Below are 19,532 nucleotides of genomic sequence, written 5' to 3' on the forward strand. Positions count from 1 at the left end.
TCGCAATTTGCTAGTTATTTGATATGCAAAAAACATTTTTTCTAAAAACAGATCTTTGGTTCTGTTATCGCAGGTCAACTGGCCAGTGTTTGTTGATGCAGATTTGTGAGCTTTGAGTAGAGAACTGAGAGACGTACACGACTGTGGGTTTGTCTGACTTGGGTTTAGTTTGCAAGAGGCTTTCCCTTGATCTCATGTTCACTTTGTCAATTGCCTTCCGCTAATCTTCCTCTGGATATCCTCAAACCTGTAGTTTCTTATGCAGTTTATCTAATTCAGATTTACATTCTTCTGAATCGCTAATGATTCTTTTCAGTCTTAACATCTGTCTGTATGTTAAAAATCCTTAGAGAGTTCTGCGGATGGAAGCTCATTCTATGCTATGTTATTTCTATCCATTGGCTTAGTAAATAATGATGTTGTGATCTGTAGATCGATGATCCTATTTCCACTGTGAATTGTATTCTCTGATCTACGTGGTTGATGTATCTCAAACATTGCATTAATGTTTCTTTGGTACCATGCCATACACCAAAGATATCGTCTATGGATCTCATCCATGATTTTGTCTTCCCATTGTGGGTTGACTAGAATATGAGCTTTCTCGCATCGAGAATTAGCATAAGTTAGTGCCATTGTGACCCCCATAGCTGTCCCGGATGTTTGTAGATAGTATTCATTCTCATATTTGAAGAGATGGAAATAAATGTCAATAGAGACATGATGAACTCCTTGGCTGCCCCAATTTCTCCTTCCTGCACTAAAAGTCACTCTGCGGCCTAAATCATGCGGGATGCTGCTGATTCTAAGAGATTTAGATATAATGCATTGTTTTAATATTAAATTCAATTGTAATATTTAAATCTTTGACATGCAATTCAATTTACATTTTTTACCACCTACCTTGGAGCTTTTTTATTTTATTGTTTAAAGCGTGGACCTAGCTTGAGAGAAGCAGAGTGTGGTACAATATTTGTGTAGCCAGCATTTAGGCGGGCCTCTTTTAACAGCAGCACAGTACTGTTAGTTGAGTTCTTTGTATCAGTACGTGCTTCCATTGGCATTAGCCCTTAGACAGTCAGGTTTTCAGAGATTTGCAGAGTTGGCAAACTGTGCCGGCATTCCTAGCCAATACCGGGTTCAAGTTCCAGAGGGTGGGTGACATGAGAAGGATTATTTGCGGGTCCCCTCTTTCCGGAACAAGTTGTGAGGCAACCAGTTGGTCGATTTTCTGTGCAAGGACTGTGTGCCATCTGATATGTGGAGCCAAGGCGCCAGGTCCGCCAGTGTACTACTCCTGACTGGGACACACTTCTGAACACAACTGCAGTATTACAACTAAGGTTAAGAGTAGATGCTTGTGCATAACAAGATTAGCATAAGCATAACGCTCATACATCATCATACATCATCATACATCATCATACATCACAGCGCCTCCTAAAAGCAATCATCAAAAATAAGTACATGCTGAAGGCATAAATGCTGGAAAAAAAATATAGAAATGAAGATCTTTACAGGGTGCCGGTTCTATACAGCAACAATGAAGTGCTGATGCAGCTTAAACACACAAAACCATTATTTGAATTCAGATCATATTAAAGTGCAGGTGCATAGCTGCAAATGCAAAGTACAGCAAGCATGGAGTAATGCTGCGCGCCGCATGCTTTACCCACCGTGGCAGCCAGCATGATCACTCAAATAAGGACTCATCATAGGTTGTGATGGAGCATATGCTGTCTGAATTAATTAAATAAAATAGATATACCATTACTCCTGTTGTGCTCAGAGTGGTGTAACCTCAAGGAAATGTCAGGGAATTACAAACGTGAGAGAAGGAACTTTAAAAAGGTGAAAACGACATTCATTCCAGCATAAAAGTGAAATTGAGACGTCACCCACTACTTAAAACAAATGAATCGCCTCTGCTCCAGGATGCAGTTTACTCCAGAGTGAGGCCAGAAAAAAGAAATAGATTTAACATACGAATGGAGATACAACAAAGAATATATTTTCAATATAACACAGGGGCATTTTGTCTGGAGCTCAATATTCTTTTAATCAGTATTTCATTCAGTTTATCCAGGATCAATTTAATTTGGGAATCATTTATATCCACTATTCCTTCTTGGAATTCAGGGATAACGGCAATGATATCGTTACACCACAACACTTTCATTTCAGACAGAAAGGTCCCATTTTATTTCTAGATTTTCACACGTTTTATTACCTCACAGCTCAGTGAATATTTCTATTCTATTTGACCGTATTAATCTATTAATAAAATGTCACTTTCTATTAAAAACATTTCCATATCATTTAATGGAACACTTGACATCTTTTCCAAGCCCTTCAGTCCAAAAACAAATTCTTATAAGATGGTGCTTTAGCAGTCGACCTGCATCCTCCCTTATGCAAAAGTACCTCCACATGCAGACCCTAGGCCAGGGAACACTCTACTAATCTTACCCTGCCCCAAAAGACAGAGGCAACAGTGTAATACCCTAGAGGCGATCCTGAGGAGTAGAGTGTTCTGCTAGGGATAGGCAATAGTGTAATACACTAGAGGGGATCCTGACGAGAAGAGTGTTCCACTATAGACAGGCAATAGTGTAATACACTAGACGGGATCCTGAGGAGAAGAGTGTTCCACTAGAGATAGGCAATAGGGTGATACACTAGAGGGGATCCTGGGGAGAAGAGTGTTCCACTAGAGATAGGCAATAGTGTAATGCACTAGACGGGATCCTGAGGAGAAGAGTGTTCCACTAGAGATAGGCAATAGGGTGATACACTAGAGGGGATCCTGAAGAGAAGAGTGTTCCACTAGAGATAGGCAATAGTGTAATACACTAGAGAGGGGATCCTGGGGAGAAGAGTGTTCCACTAGAGATAGGCAATAGTGTAATGCACTAGACGGGATCCTGAGGAGAAGAGGGTTGCACTAGAGATAGGCAATAGTGTAATACACTAGAGGGGATCCTGAGGAGAAGAGGGTTCCACTAGAGATAGGCAATAGTGTAAGACACTAGAGGGGATCCTGAGCAGAACAGTGTTCCACTAGAGATAGGCAATAGTGTAATACCCTAGAGTGGATCCTGAAAGGGAAACAAGAGACTGTGGTGTTTCAGTGTTCAATGAGGAGGGTGTTCAAGGTGAGATGATGCATTCCTTGGAAACTGACTTCTGAAGTAATATTGGAGATTCCAGTTCATGGATTACATACTCCAGGTTTTCCCCTTGAGGAACATTGCCTTTTCACATGGGTGTTGCCAAACAGTGTAATTAGCCATGTGAGAATGCAACTTTATCCCACTGTATTAAGGAGGCCTCCAGGTAATATAAAGCTAGAAGGTTTTTATTCTGAGGTTTTGAAGTTGAAAGTAAATTTATTTCCGGGGGAAATTAAATATATTTCTCATACCCAGTAGAGGCATTTTTTACATAAATAGAAACATGTTTTAACTGTTTTTCACGTGTCTATGGGCCTCATTACAAATCAGGCGGTCCGGAAATAACGGTGGCAGTAAACCCGCCGCCACCGTTGTTTCCGGACCGCCTGGTCCCGACTCCTGCAGGCGGGAGGTGATGTTCTCGCCAGGTTTGACCTGGCGGGTTTAACACCGCCCGCCTGCAGGCGGCCGAGGAAACACCGGCACCATCACGAGATGCTGCCGGTGTTTCCATGATCCCCATTGAGTCCCATAGGACTCAATGGGAATGGGGATTAACACCATTCTGCCTCCGTGATTCCCGGGAAACCGGGGTTGTAATGCCCCGGTAATTCCAGGAATCACGGAGGCGGAATGGTAATACGAGTCCGGCGGTAACCTGGCGGTTTTACCGCCTCAGTTACCACCGGACTTGTAATGAGGCCCTATGTGTCTAGCAAATCATGTAAAATAAAATATGCATTTTTATTTTCCAGTTCCTCTACAGATCAGTCAGTAATACCTGTAGAACACCTCCCAGTGGTAAAGCGTGGCTGGCATCACTGATCTGAGAATACCAACAATACGTATAGCCTCAGAAAGCCACTGAGGCATAAACCTGGTCCCTTCCAACACTATGACATTAGTATAACAAAGATTTTAAGAAAACGTTTAGTCTAATTAAAACAGAACACAATCTATAAAAGTCACAAAAAAGGTATATTGCTGTTAGCTTACAGTGAAAAGCCACCATAGTAAGTTCAAAAACAAAGTAAATGCATGTGATACAAAGAATGACATCACTCATTAGTATCAAAACACATAGGTAAATACAAGAATACACAATGATACTCTCAAACAAATAATGATTCTCAAAGAAATAATAAATCAAACACCTGAATCAAACAGGAATAACTGTCGTCATTTGCATACAAATTTGATTTGAGTATTTATAACGCGCACCGGACGAATTAACCACCATTTGTCTATAAAAAGGTCCACTAGATCATATGAGAGTGCTTAGCACCAGCTAACATACACAAGAAATACCTAACAGAACAGATGGGTCTTCATGGCCCTCCAGAAACCCGAGAGGGTTTGAATCTCACTGATTTCTCTGGGCAGTTTGTTCCATGCTGTAGGACCGTAGACTGCAAATCTACAGTCCGCTTTATTCACACACTTGGTACCTGGTATGTGAAGCAGAGCGCAGTTATCAGGTGGGAACATACCTCCTGATTTTGTCTGATAAGTATGTTGGTCCTATCTTATTCAAGCCCTTGAAAACCAGACAAAGGACCTTAAACTCTATTCTCTCCTTTACTGGCAACCAGTGTAGGGCTTTTCTCAGAATAGAGGTTGGGGCAGATTTTGTTGCCGCATGCACCAGTCTGACTGCTGCATTTTGGGCCACCTGCAATCTTCGCAGTTGGTAGGCTGGGATACTCGACAGCAATGCATTACCATAATCATCGGGTTGACCAGAGTACCGATAACTACCACTCTATCCTCATTCGCAATAAAAGGTAAGTAAAGTATGGGCCTCATTCCGAGTATGGCGGTAAGGGATAGCGGCCACCGGTAACGAGACCGGTGGCGGTAATCCCTTACCGCCATACTCCGAGTTCCCCCTGCGCCCTCGCCCTTAACGCCTGCTTTGAGCAGGTGTTAAAGTCGAGGGCGCAAAGGGGCCTCCAAGCCAATAACGGTGACCGTAATGAACGGTCACCGTTATTTGCATCTTCCCCATTCCCATTGAGCCCTATGCGGGCTCATTCGGGAATGGGGAAGAGCCTTGGTGAATGGGGAATTACCGCCCCCCCAACCTTGGAATGGGGCCGTGATTCTGCCATCCACCAAGGCGCTGCCGGTCCGGGTACGGCGTCAACCAAGGCGTTAATAGCGCCATTGGTTAGCGCCGTACTCGTAATGAGGCCCTATGTCTTTATGAAGGTGCAGGTATGCTGCCTGCACCTTCGCACTGACCTGAGCTGCACTTCCCATATTGTCCTCCCAAACACAGCCTAAATACAAATGCAAGCAGTTTTATTATACAATCACATGAATACACGACGCGTTTCGGGGACCATGCCCCTTCTTCAGGTGTGAATGTCGATTCCATGTCTTCAATTTCTACAAAAAGATAGAAAGAAGGAAAGTATATAATGTAACTATACTATTTGGCATAGTCCAAATGAACAGGCATGGAAAACCAACGGGGAACGGTAAAACTGACCTTCCAACCAAGGTGGGCCTTCTGCCCCAGCACTTGAAGCAGGCAACAGGTAATGATCAACCAAAACGATGAATTTTCAATTTGGGCAGAAAGACGTAAACCCAGAATTACAACCAATAGTCCTGGTCATCAACAAGAGTGGGTAAAATGGCCAAGTCTAAAAAAACAGAAGTGAAAGAAAAAAACAACTACGGGTAAGCCAATGTTTGTGCTGTGTCAGAAGCACAAATAAATATAAAAAAAATATAAATAAACGGGGATGACCCGGGGAGCACATCCGTGGAGCTGAGGGGTGAGAGCAGAAAGGCCGCCACCTATGTGTCCATTGCTTTCAATTTTGTAGTTGGGAGTATTGCTACTTTTTTGAGGGGAGTATTTGCAAATACTTGGACAGTACATGTGATCAATACACTGCTAATCTGTAGGGCTGGAATAAAGCAATGCCTTCTTTGGTTTTTAAATGCATTCTCTTTGGCACTTGCTCACCCAAAGGTTTATGTGTTCAGACAGCAGGTGGGCATGAAAACATAAACATCCATCAAAATGAAGGGAATACAAACCAGAATAGATGTGTCTCAGCAAGCATGTGATGGTCACATGGTCTGTGGTGGCATGCAATCTTAGACCAAGGGCTTTTCATAAATAGAGAGCTAAAGCCAACCGGCTAACTTCTGAAACATGAAATCTTCATCTGAAGGGCTAGAACTAAAGGAACAGGGAGGTCAAGGGTGGAAGATGGACTGTAGAAAGAGGTCGGGTGCACAATCACTTAAAGCACCTTAAGCCTGTTTGCATTCTCTAGTGCATAGTAAGAGATCCCGTCTTAGCAAACCCTTCCCACATTCAACATATACATGAGGTTTCTCGTCTGTATGTGTTTTCTTGTGGCGGATAAAATGTCCATTCTCAGCAAACCCTATGCCACATTAAGTGCACTGATAAGGTTTTTCACCTTTATGTGTTCTCTGGTGGCGAGTAAGCTGCCACTTCAGAGAAAACCCTTTCCCACATTTAGTGCACACATGAGGTTTCTCACATGTATGTGTTCTCTGGTGGATAGTAAGCTTTCCGTTCTCAGCAAACCCTTTCCCACATTCAGTGCACACATGAGGTTTCTCGCCTGTATGTGTTCTCTGGAGGATAGTAAGATCTCCCTTCTGAGCAAACCCTTTCCCACATGCCTGTCTGTTTCCATTTCCTTCCCACTCCCCCCTCCCTTCCTTATCTAAGTCTTAGCTCTTGCACTATCTGAAATGTCGTCAGGCTGAGTACGATAGTTAATTTCACATCCTTACTGTTCATGGCCTGTAAGAATGGAATTGTATTTTCCCTTGTTCCCTCCCTTGCCTTGAATCGCTTTGAAACACATTGTGTACAGGCGCTATATAAATAAAATATCATATCATTCCGTGCACACATGAGGTTTCTCACCTGTATGTGTTCTCTGGTGGATATTAAGATATGCCTTCTGAGCAAACCCTTTACCACATCCAGTGCACACATGAGGTTTCTCACCTGTATGTGTTCTCTGGTGGATAGTAAGGTTTCCCTTATGAGCAAACCCTTTCCCACATGCAGTGCACACATGAGGTTTCTCACCTGTATGTGTTCTCTGGTGGATATTAAGATATGCCTTCTGAGCAAACCCTTTACCACATCCAGTGCACACATGAGGTTTCTCACCTGTATGTGTTCTCAGGTGGCGAGTAAGATGACACTTCACTGCAAACCCTTTCCCACATTCAGTGCACAAATGAGGTTTCTCACCTGTATGTGTTCTTTGGTGGATAGTAAGATCTTTCTTCTGAGCAAACCCTTTACCACATCCAGTGCACACATGAGGTTTCTCACCTGTATGTGTTCTCAGGTGGCTAGTAAGAAAACCCTTCCAAGCAAACCCTTTCCCACATTCCGTGCACACATGAGGTTTCTCACCTGTATGTGTTCTCTGGTGGATAGTAAGGTTTCCCTTCTCAGCAAACCCTTTCCCACATTCCGTGCACACATGAGGTTTCTCACCTGTATGTGTTCTCAGGTGGCTAGTAAGAAATCCTGTCCGAGAAAACCCTTTCCCACATTCCGTGCACACATGAGGTTTCTGACCTGTATGTGTTTTCTGGTGGATATTAAGATCTGCCTTCTGAGCAAACCCTTTACCACATCCAGTGCACTCATGAGTTTTCTCACCTGTATGTGTTCTCAGATGGCGATTAAGATGACCCTTCACTGCAAACCCTTTCCCACATTCAGTGCACAAATGTGGTTTCTCACCTGTATGTGTTCTCAGGTGGCTAGTAAGAAATCCCTTCCGAGCAAACCCTTTCCCACATTCCATGCACACATGAGGTTTCTCACCTGTATGTGTTCTCTGGTGGATAGTAAGGTTTCCCTTATTAGCAAAACCTTTCCCACATTCAGTGCACACATGAGGTTTCTCACCTGTATGTGTTCTCTGGTGGATAGTAAGGTTTCTCTTATTAGCAAACCCTTTCCCACATTCAGTGCACACATGAGGTTTCTCACCTGTATGTGTTCTCTGGTGGATATTAAGATCTGCCTTCTGAGCAAACCCTTTACCACATCCAGTGCACACATGAGGTTTCTCACCTGTATGTGTTCTCAGATGGCGAGTAAGATGACCCTTCACTGCAAACCCTTTCCCACATTCACTGCACTCGTGAAGTTCCTCACCTGTATGTGTTCTCAGGTGGCTAGTAAGACATCCCTTCTGAGAAAACCCTTTCCCACATTCTGTGCACACATGAGGTTTCTCACCTGTATGTGTTCTCTGGTGGATATTAAGATCTCCCTTCTGAGCAAACCCTTTACCACATCCAGTGCACACATGAGGTTTCTCACCTGTATGTGTTCTCAGATGGCGTGTAAGATGACCCTTCACTGCAAACCCTTTCCCACATTCACTGCACTCATGAGGTTCCTCACCTGTATGTGTTCCCAGGTGGCTAGTAAGAAATCCCTTCCGAGCAAACCCTTTCCCACATTCAGTGCACACATGAGGTTTCTTGGCTGTATGTGTTCTCCGGTGGTGAAAAAAATGTCCCTTCTGTGAGAACCCTTTGCCACATTCAGTGCACACATGAGGTCTCTCAACTGTATGCATTTTTTGGGGGCATACAATTATATCAATTGTGCATGTGTAGGGTTTTTTCGTCAGTTTATTGTGTTAGGTGCTTAATAAGATGACACGTTCCACTGAATTGTTTCCCAAATTCAGAGCACAAATGAGCTTTCTCGTGTGAAGATCCTTTTTCCTCCGATCAAAGATTTTGAAGTATTCAGCGCAAGGATACGCTTTGTCCATTGACATTTACAAGTGTTTCACAAAATGCTTTAAGAAAACTACCTTTACATTCAGAGTGTGTATGGTTGTTTTCACCCCAGATATCCCACTCCCCCTGGATTGACAGAAAATCCAAGCTTGGTTACTGGATGTTACCACAAAAGGGTTACATGGACGGAAGCCATCTGGTAGCCAAAAGGCTTCTCAATGTCAATTACTGAATACGCTGAAAAGACAATGACCCCAAACTTGCATACTTCTACGATGCTTGCAAATATTCTTAACACTGAAGCTTTTCTCTACATCAGTCCAGAGAATCGAACAATCACTGTTGCTGCATTTCTGGGGTGTCAATCACCTGTTAAAATAAAAGGAGATGCACATTATTAGTTTCAACGCGTTCATAATCTTAGGCCTCACATGTAACAGGCAACATGTTCTCAGTAGTAGTGACTTGATTGTTAACTCACGTAGTCACTTGGACTTTGATGAGCCATCTATTGGGGACTGGCCCCCTTATAGGTGGCAGATTAGTGGTTCTCAATGATACATCATAACGTGATAGAGGCCACATGCAGCAGGAATAGTGGGCTTCATTTTTATTAAGACCCTTTTAGTATCCACGAGTATGAGGAATACAACTCAGGTTGGGCAAACAAACATTTTAAGCATGAGGGCTGTGCATATACATTCTACTAATTTATTTCTTCAGAAATGACTAAACTAGCTTGAAAGCTCCAAGTTTCCATATACAAATGATAAAAGAAGGTTTTTGGCGCTAGGTCAGCAGTTTGTCACAAATCGGAGACATGTTTGACCTGTGTATTTAGTAATCACGGATGACTTCATTACATTTAGGCAAATGTATATTGCTCCAAACACAGAGACAGATGAAATGCAATTTTTGTCAATAGGACAAAGTGTAGGGGAGACCCCCAGCTCCCCAACATCATCCCATTTGCCATCCTTATTGCTTATACATGTGCCCTACTGCCATGAATTGAAATTCATTGTCCAAAGGGATACCACTGTGTTGCCCTTTTCATAATCCCACTGCATAATGTTCAGGAGGGGGGGGGGCACACTCTGTTTTATTGTTGAGTGGGTGTAAATGGGTCTGTTACTTGCCAGTTTCTCATAACCTGATCCAGACCCCTTTTTTGAGGATTCTGATAATTGCACCCTGGATTGCATCTCAGCAGCCCCTGCACCCGCTGCACATGCCCCGGCGCCCGCTGCACATGCCCCGGTGCCCGCTGCACATGCCCCTGCCCCCTGCTGCACATGCCCCGGCACTCTCTGCACATGCCCCGGCGCCCGCTGCACATGCCCCGGCGCCCGCTGCACTGTGAGCAAGGATTGCTTTCATGACATCTCCAGTAGCCAATGGGAATGCAGCCCCAGCATTGTTAATCTCCAAGAAGGCATTGCCACCATTTATTGATCACACACCTAGTTTGTGTCCCATATGCATTGATCCTGGAATATGATTTATGTACATGTGAGTAGTATGAATAGTCACCCCAGGATGTGCTGCCCCCTTCTGTCCCCCTGTCTGTTAGACAGTCAGTCCTAGGTTGTTCATTGTGCGACAGAATATACAAGCCTACGAGAAATCTGGTATTTACATTTTTTATTTTATTTATTGAGTATTTATAAGGCATCTATACAACACGTAGTGTTTCCAGGCACCACAAGACAAAACAGGGGAGGGAATGAGGAGCATCTTTTTTTCCGGCGCCCGCAAATGGGCAATTACCGGGTCCAGCAGGGCCGTAACGACCCGGTAATTGCCCATTCGCAGGTGGCACAAAAAATTGCAAGTTTGGCGGCAGCCTGCCGGTTTTACCGGCAAGGCTACCTCCAAACTTGTAATGAGGCCCACTGACTTAAAGACTTCCACACAAGAGCAGCTTGATCGATTCCCTTATCGGTAAAGATTTGGCACAAATATAGACACCTCAAACCAAGCATTTTTCGCATGTCAACATAAAATGCACCAGTTAAAGTGAAGTGAGTAGATCCGACTCTCAGTGCGCTTGATGTCCTAACGTGGAATGGGGCTTGCTGCACAGCCCGAGCCTAGAGGCTCTACTCCTAACCTCAAGGCTATCCTAGAGGACCTACTCCTAACCTCAAGGCTATCCTAGAGGCTCTACTCCTAACCTCAAGGCTATCCTAGAGGCTCTACTCCTAACCTCAAGAGAATAATAAGGAAAAACAGGGTGGCTCTGGATTGTTGTGCTAGCCTAAACGGTCATGATTTAAATCATCATCCGTTTCATTAGCAAGATAAAGGTTTGTAGAATTGGTTGACTGTCATTTTGTTCTGTATGATTCAACAGTTCAGCCCTTCAGCCAACCCATGTTTCGACAATATGGGCCTCATCATGAGTCTGGCGGTAACCCTTAAATGTGGCAGGAGCGCTATTACTGCCGCATTTAAGGGTCCACCAGATCATGGCTTTGGCAGATTTCACCCCCAGCTCTGAGCTTGGGGGAAATCTGTTGCAAAATTTGGCACGATTACCGCCGGCAGGAAATCCGCCAGCGGTAATATGCAAATTTTCCCCATTGGGGCCAATGGGGAATGAGCAATTCCCGAATGGGCCCGTTGGGGAATGGGCAATAACCCTTCCGCCAAACCCGTGATCCGGCGCTAATAGCGCCGGCGTTACCGCCCAACTCGTGATGAGGCCCTATGTCTTTGTCAACGCATGCTGATATAATTTCAGGGTCGTTTTCAGTGGTTAATAGCGTTCTGGGATTCAACTCCTGTGTCTGCTCAGCGTGGTCTTGATTCCAAGACTCGCGTGTTGCCACAGAGCTATCCTGTGGTTCTAGACAAAGGATGGTAGAGGGGGCATTCACAGGTAGCAATAGTAGTTTAAGAAAACATTTCACAGACACTTCATTTACTTTCATTAATTTAACTTGATATGGCCCCACAATTCTGAACCATAAAGGGCTGCTGTTAAAGATATATGATATAGCACCGCTCCCGTGCTTGCAGAAGAACGAGAATATGCCACCACTGTACTTCTGCAAGGTAAGTGCTGATCTACCAATTTGTGCACCCCACCCACCATTCTCTTGGAAGCGCACACCCAAATAGTCATAACATGAAACTCGCTCAATGACAATGCCACTAGCACTTGGGGATGTCACATCTCTTTTTGGAGAACAGGTATTTATCAGAAGCCAATCTAGACGGGTCCAGACACCCCTCCTCTAATGCAAAGATTCTTGAATATAGATGTTAAAGAGGAGGGGTGCCAGGACGCAACCCTGCCTGATGCCCATGCAGACGTCAAACCTCTGTGTCATTTCACCTCCCAACCTATAATGACCTTTGGACTTGTTACTGGAATACAAGGCAGAAATAATAGAAACCAAATCAATAGGGTCATGGCGTTTCCCATAAGACCTCCATAGGGACTGAGTTGAATGCAGTCTTTAAATCTAGGAAGGCATCATAGAGGTGGCATTTTATTTTAAGCTGTATACTTTTCAATCGACAGATATAACAAAAAACATCAGCCTCAACGGAAGTTGGGCGGTATCCCGGCAGTAATACGTCCGGGATACCGCCCAGCACTAATAGCTCTCAGTCACACCACTGAGTCTAAACTTGATGTAACTACATTTGTTCCTCCCCTATGATTGTAACCAACATGGTTAGATACAAAAGGGCAATTGACCAGAACTACACACACCCGACAGCCCTCTCCCTTCCCCACTGTGATAAAAGGTAGAGCACGAGAGCACAGGACAAGCAAGGCAGACGAATGATGTGGGGGCTAACTCAGCACGATAGTTCAAGAAGAGACGAAAGACTATGGTGCACAAGACCCTCCTCTGCTGATAACCAAGCCGGGGAGAGACGCTTATCTCAGTGGTACCAACATTGACTCGAAGGAGAAGAAGGCCAAGCGGTTCGTCTCAGCCGATGCGTTGAGGGGAGAGTTCATACTTATGTTGAACGAAAAGTAGCAAGTGCTAATTTGAACTTTGAAAATAACTATTGAGAAAAGAATGGGAGAAGAGGCGACCAGCACCACGTGGGTGCTCATGCAGGAAACTCTGGGTGATTACACAATGATAAGAGACTGCTATAAACAGAAGGCCTTGGGAAGAGGCGCAGAGAGGTAGGTCAAAGTGGTCATACAGGAGTCCTGTAAAATCCTCTGTACCGTTGAAAGTCTTTGACCAACAGATATTTGTGAAAGAAAGGGAAATTAATCCTGCATAGTGAAAACTAGTACATTAAAAGTTTGTTAAAAGTTGGCAAGAGTGAACATGGCAGAGGGATGCTAACGAGAAGGGGCGAAGTCTGAAGTCCCATAGTGAACTGCTGACAGAAGTTGGCGAGAGTGAACCCGGCAGAGGGAAGCCGACAACCTGAATAGTGTGTGGAGCAAAGTAAACCCGATCAAGCGGTGTCCACGGTGAACTGTCTGTAACAGTTGATGAGAGTGACCCCGTAAGAGGGAAGCCGACAATCAGAAACGAAGCCTGAAGAACTGTTTAAAAGACATTATGACACATGAAAGCAAGACAGGCCATAGCAAACCCAAAGGAGGGGTTCATTGAAAAGGGAACTGCTTAGTTGATTTGTCAAATATAATTTTTGTGAGCGGTTTGCCTCCGGAAGAGGGGGACCAAGGGCTGAAGCCGTCACCCAGAGCCACACGTGGAACAGAACTTTGTTTGTTATTTGTTGAATACATCAGGCCTTCGAAGGCAAGAGACGTTTTATTGAAAAGAGACTTAACCACCCCGGAAGTACTGCTTTGCCGCTTGAGGGCTTTGTGCCCTGGACTATCTTTTGTTGTGATCCTTGTTGTTGAAGCAGAAGTGTGACCAAGCAAGCCCCTGGCCCCTTTACCACGCTGCCTACTTCTGCCATGACCGCGCGCGCACCCGGGAAGTACCAGAAGTACCACTTTGCCTCTGGAGGACTTTGTGCCCTGGATTATTTTTTGTTGCGGTACGCAATTTATCTGTGCAATTTCTAGTCACTCACTGTGAAAGGACTACAGTGCTAAAGAAAGAGGAACACTTATGGTGACACAATTTAACATTTACTTTTATTTTTATGTTTATTTAGATCCTTGTTGTTGAAGCAGAAGTGTGACCAAGCAAGCCATGCCCCCTTTACCACGCCGCCTACTTCTGCCGTGGCTGCGCACGTGCACCCGGGAAGTATCGGAAGTACCGATTTGGTGCTTAGCTGTAGCGGCACCGGCTAGTGGTGACTCCCGTTACTTCTCAGCAAAGAGGCAGCAGCAAATATTGTAAGTTTGTGCCTCTGGTCTTCTAAACATTTGCCTGGGAGTCAGTGATACTAAAAGGCATCTATACGCTAAAATCAGATATGCCAACTTTAAATGGTAGCGCGCTGTGTAAGCATCTAGCTAAGGCTGCACGAGCGTCTGCTTCACCGTCCATTTCACTAATGTTATTAGCAAACAACAAATGCAGACATCAGGCAGTTCTGTCGAGAGAGCAATACAATTTCATCTATGCCTCATTTTAAATCAGCTGTTATTCAGCAAGAAGCTTTCGCAGACCTGCCCGATGATGCATGCATGGAAGTCATAACTGACTCTATAATCACTGCAGGTTTTGCAGGCACACCGTGCGACTGTTCGGAGAATGTAAACAACAATGTAATTGACGTAGATGAGGTTCAAGCAAACTTGGCTATGGCCAATCAGGTGACCAGGCCTCTGACCGCCGCTCAACTGCCAGTTATTTTGAGCGTGAAGTGGGAGAATGGAAAAACAGGCTCCCGTCCTTCCCCTCTCGCGCCTGGCCTAAAGGATCACGGCCCAGACACCCGCCACGAGAAGAGTTTGCCCATCTACCAGACGACCAAATACCCTGGTACAGGAACATACGGATGTGTCCATCTGCCTGCCCAGCAGGCCGCCCTGCCCATGCAGATACCTGCGGCACGGATCAACTAGACTAAAACCTACATGTCGTTAGAGATGCCATGACGACCTAGCCAATGGTCAGCACACCTGTGCCAATATACACACTGGACACTCCCGCACCAATCTACACGAAGAATATACCCAGTGCTATGACGTAGGCGACAGACATACTCACGGACGTGCATCTTTATTATTTTCCACATAGGCTCTCAAAATGCAGAAACGCAAGACGCATCATGAACTCATCTAAAGAGCTTGCTTACGCTTCTCCTAAACCCAGGTGCCATAATGAGAAATATAACGAAGACACGATACTGGTCATAAGACAATATGATACTATAACCTAAAGCGCCTGTGCACCAAACGGTTCCACCTATACACCAGGCCTAAGTAGGCTGCAAGCAAGAGCTCCCATGGACGTTAAAAGAACAAAAGTCAGGTTGCTGATCCTGCAGAATGAGCCTGGCGAAAGCAGACAGCGAAGGTCGTAATGTTGCAAACCCACATTCCAAAAGCAGACCATCAAGGGCACGATGTTGCAACCTCGCACGCCGCGCACCAACGTTAAAGTCGCACCTGCAAATTAAACCAAGCACACAGTGGAAAAACAATATTAATTGTGCAGAATTCTGCCTCAAACACGGTCCCACCTCACGTGACCAAGCCGAACCTGACAGGATGCCAAGCCCAGGAGAAAGAAGGCGTCTGGATCCCTCGTTACAAGACACAGGCAGACACACTTAAAAGGGTCAATGGACATATGCGACAGTGGGAGTAGTCGGCTCTCCAGCTCATGAATAAGTCCTCACATTGTCTGCACGTACTCATAGTGAAACATTGTTGCAAATGACAGGTACACCGAGAGCTGGGAACAGCGATGGTCCCAGGCTGGGAAGCTCGCGGGTGCACCAATCAAAACATGGGGCTCTTATCACTGACGCCATTAACATTAACCAATCATCAGGAGTCTTCATGTAACAATTCTCATGTATCTAATTGTAGGGACAACCCAGATATATCACCTGACTAACCCTTGTCCACTAATATTGTTCTCTATACGTATGCTATACTAACCCTACCACTTGAGCAACTAATTAAGAGTGGCGATAGGTTTTTTGCTAACTTTCTAAGGTGACGCAAGTAGCGCGTCATACTAAGGTAAAAAGGGCCTGCGAGCCCCACGATTGTGTGTGTGTCAGGACGGACGCGTACGCTCCTTGACCCATCCCTGCTGTTTTTGTATAATAAACAGCAGAGTCACCTTGCTTCTTGTGTGTGTCTCATACTCTATCTCTTCTGGGATATACGGGAGGAGTTGGGGCCTCCCTGTCCGGAGGTCTACGGACGGCCCGGCCGACCCCGGCAGAATTTTCCCCCCGACAAGTTGGAGGCACTGCTGAGATCTGTTTAAGAGCTGCCTTTTTTATTTTTGCTTTTTCCAGGCACTCCAGTTGCGAGGAGGCCCGGCGGCGCGGCCCCCTCTGCCGTCGCCCCCTTCTGAGGACTACAGGACCATCGCGGAGCTGCGAGAAGACCGGACAGCGCAATCCGGATATTGGCCCTCGGGAGCCGGTTGAGAAGTATCCCGCCCGCGGTTGGCGAGTGTCCAGACGTGGTCCAGACGAGGGGAGGTGACGAGCCGCTTGGAGGGGTGCACGCAGTCGAGCGGCCCCGCATCAAGAGAACTTGGTGAGCATGCCACGCACAACAAGCAATGTGAAATTGTGAGGGAGGGGGGAGGAATTAAATACGGGAGGTGGGAGGTGTTACACAGGTGCGCGGCGAAGGTTTGACAATTTAGTGTTGGAAATGGAATGAATGGTAGCCGAACAAGTGCGAGGGCAGTCGGCTACGTTACGCGAAGGGAGGGGGCGGAGCACGAAAACCACGTGCGGCCGCTCGTAGACACTGATTGGCCTAGGTCGCGACTACGTGTAAGGGTGTGCGTGTGTGTATGGTTTCCTACGATTTGGCATTTATTGATCAATGAGTAGATGAGGATACCTATTGTTCGAGCAAGACACTCGATAGGTAGATGACGTTTCCCTGTAGGCGGTAGCTAGTTAGTTGCCCAATACGGAAGATAATTGGCTGGTTAAGCCCTCCTGTCGAGGGGCGCATCACACGCGAGGCGACGCAGCGTGCGCAGTCCGATTATATTATTGATTTGATTACCTTGTTCCAGGAGTGACAGGAAGACAGCTGTAAGGGTAACGGGGGTAGATTGCAAGTGTATTTTGAACTTAAAGAATATATGAAGAACTTACCAATAGCTCGAAGAGGTCGGTGACGTCACCAGTAGGGCTTTCATAGGATATCGCGAACACAAGGCATCTCCGTTTTGAGAGTGATGGGGAAGAGAAGTGTGGTAAGGGAGTGGAAACGGAGATAAACGGTAATTGAGTTGATCGGGGAAAGGCGAAACAGGGAACGGGGCTGCGCACGGAGAACGCCGGCCACGGCAAGTGTAGAAGGGGGAGGAGCACGTGAAATTAGGACGACTGTATAAGAACGTCATAAGGGGTACGCAGCCGCAGGGGGCTACGTGCGCCTCGGCCGCAGGGGGCCGTAAGGGTGTTGTATAAAGAAAGAAAGACAGGAGAAAATATACAAATGTAACATACTATATTTTTTATATAATTTTCCATAGCGGACTATCGCAAGTCCCCAAACTTACGGGGCCAGGTAACGATATAAGGCTGTATATTGTAAACTACTAGTGAGATAAACTGCTACCAGATAGGGGAAGGGTAGCAAGTGGAGCGCTATTATGTCATACGGGACAAGATCGGGAGGGTGGGGGAACACCCTCACTACCGAACTACAAAACATATGCACAACATTGCCACCCCATAGGGAGAAACTGATTAAGTATAGCATAGAATGGACCCAGGGGACGGATAACAAAATGCTGACACTGTGGCCGCCTAATGGTAGCTTCGATCCATATGTCCAGCATTCATTAATAAACCATCTGCACAATACATATAAAGGGAAGAAGTTGGCAAACCACGTGGAGGTGTTTCACTTATGGAGGATGTTCCAGGGGTCCCGACCAGGACCAAATGGAATGTTCACTATGGGGGAAATACCGGAAGACAAAGAGATTAAGGAGGAAGGAGAGGATGGGAAAGAGGGGAGTGAGGACCAAAAGAACACGGGAAACAGAGGAGAGGGAAGAAAAGAATAATAAAACAGATGAAATAAAACAGGAACCGAGCAACGATATACCCCTAGCAAAGGGAGTGAAAACAGAGGGAAGGGGGTTGTACCCTTTAAGAGAATTAGGAGAAATAGAAAGAGGACAGTTAAGGGTGGCTGAGGGATACTCGAACCCGGCATACAGCCCTCCACCATATGTAGCTCATAGGAAGGTGCCAGCAGGGAAGGGGTGGACCGGAGAAGACCAGACTGTGGAAATAGGAAATGATGAGTGGGTAGCTGCACAGATATTATTAAAATTACGAGGTTCATTAACAGGAGAAGAGAAGGAGGTAGTAAAGAAAACAGACGAGGATAATGCCAGGGAGAGTGAAATGAGGGGGGAAGAGCTGTTAAGACAAAAGGAAGAGATTTTGGAGGAACGACTAGCAAAATTAAGGGATGAGCAGAATGAATTGATCAAGCAGCTCGAGAGGGAAGAGAGAGAGAGCGAGGAAAAGGAACGAAGGTAAGAACAAATTGGAAAAAATAAGGGAACGAACTGAGGAGCAAAGGAGAGAAGCTGAAAGGGTAAAAGCAGCAGCAGAAAGGGTATAAAGAGTAGTGCTGCGAGAAAAGAAAAGGGAAGAAAAAGAAAAAGAAATGGCAATGTGGAAGGAAGCTACTATCAGAAACAACTAAGAAATACGAAGAAGGGAGGGTGTTAGAGAGTATAGTAGAAAGAGAAAGGGTGAAATGGGAAAGGAAGAAAGAGGATGAAAGAATATTGGAACAGATGAGAAGTGAAGTGATGGAGGAATTAAAAAGGAAAAGGGAGGAAAATAGTAGGGAGATGGAGGAGAGAAATGAAGGAGAAAGAGAAGATAGGAGAAGGGAGAGTAGAGCATGGGGGATGTATGTAGAAACACAGAAGTAGCAACAACATCAGCACAAAGGGGAGCGGTTGATGAAGGAGGAAAAGGAGAACTGGACCTAATAGACTTACAAACAGTAACGATCAAGGGGAAAAAGACCGAGTGGGGGGTGCCGTTTACGACTAGCTTTTGTAGTGAGGAAGAAGAAGGAGTGGAAAAGGAAGGAAGAAACAGTGAAAGGGAAAGCTTAGATAAACTATACATCACCCGGACCAACACAGACTCGCCATGGATCAGTAGGAGAAAGGAAGAGCTGGGGAGAAGTGAGGAGGGAGAGCAAGGAATAGCAGAAAGACAGGCACATGAGGCCGCACCATCCCCATCACGCCCTCCCCCATCGCACCCTACATGTTCAACCACCTCACGCTCGTTACACAAAATAAAACTCGCGCCCTTCACAGACGAACTGACACCCTATGCATGTCGGCTTAGAGACCTCCCTAGTCGCAGGCAGGAAAGACGAATACACATGCCCACATTAAATACAGGAAATGATGGAAGAAGGGGAAAAGATGGAGAGGAAAGAGTTACGAGCAGGGGAAATAT

At 45.5% G+C, this 19,532-nt stretch overlaps 1 long non-coding RNA gene across 1 annotated transcript; it reads right to left on the reverse strand.

Moving 5' to 3' along the window:
- Positions 1-4,132: 4,132 nt before the first annotated feature.
- On the reverse strand, positions 4,133-6,593 carry LOC138517064 (uncharacterized). The gene is made up of 2 exons (XR_011282353.1): positions 5,668-6,593; positions 4,133-5,564 (listed from the first exon to the last, which is right to left on the reverse strand). It is a non-coding gene; the product is annotated as an uncharacterized lncRNA (long non-coding RNA).
- Positions 6,594-19,532: the final 12,939 nt, after the last annotated feature.

The sequence above is a fragment of the Ambystoma mexicanum genome, chromosome 6q, assembly GCF_040938575.1.
Source record: "Ambystoma mexicanum isolate Mex_15411 chromosome 6q, UKY_AmexF1_1, whole genome shotgun sequence".
NCBI classification, from domain to species: domain Eukaryota; kingdom Metazoa; phylum Chordata; class Amphibia; order Caudata; family Ambystomatidae; genus Ambystoma; species Ambystoma mexicanum.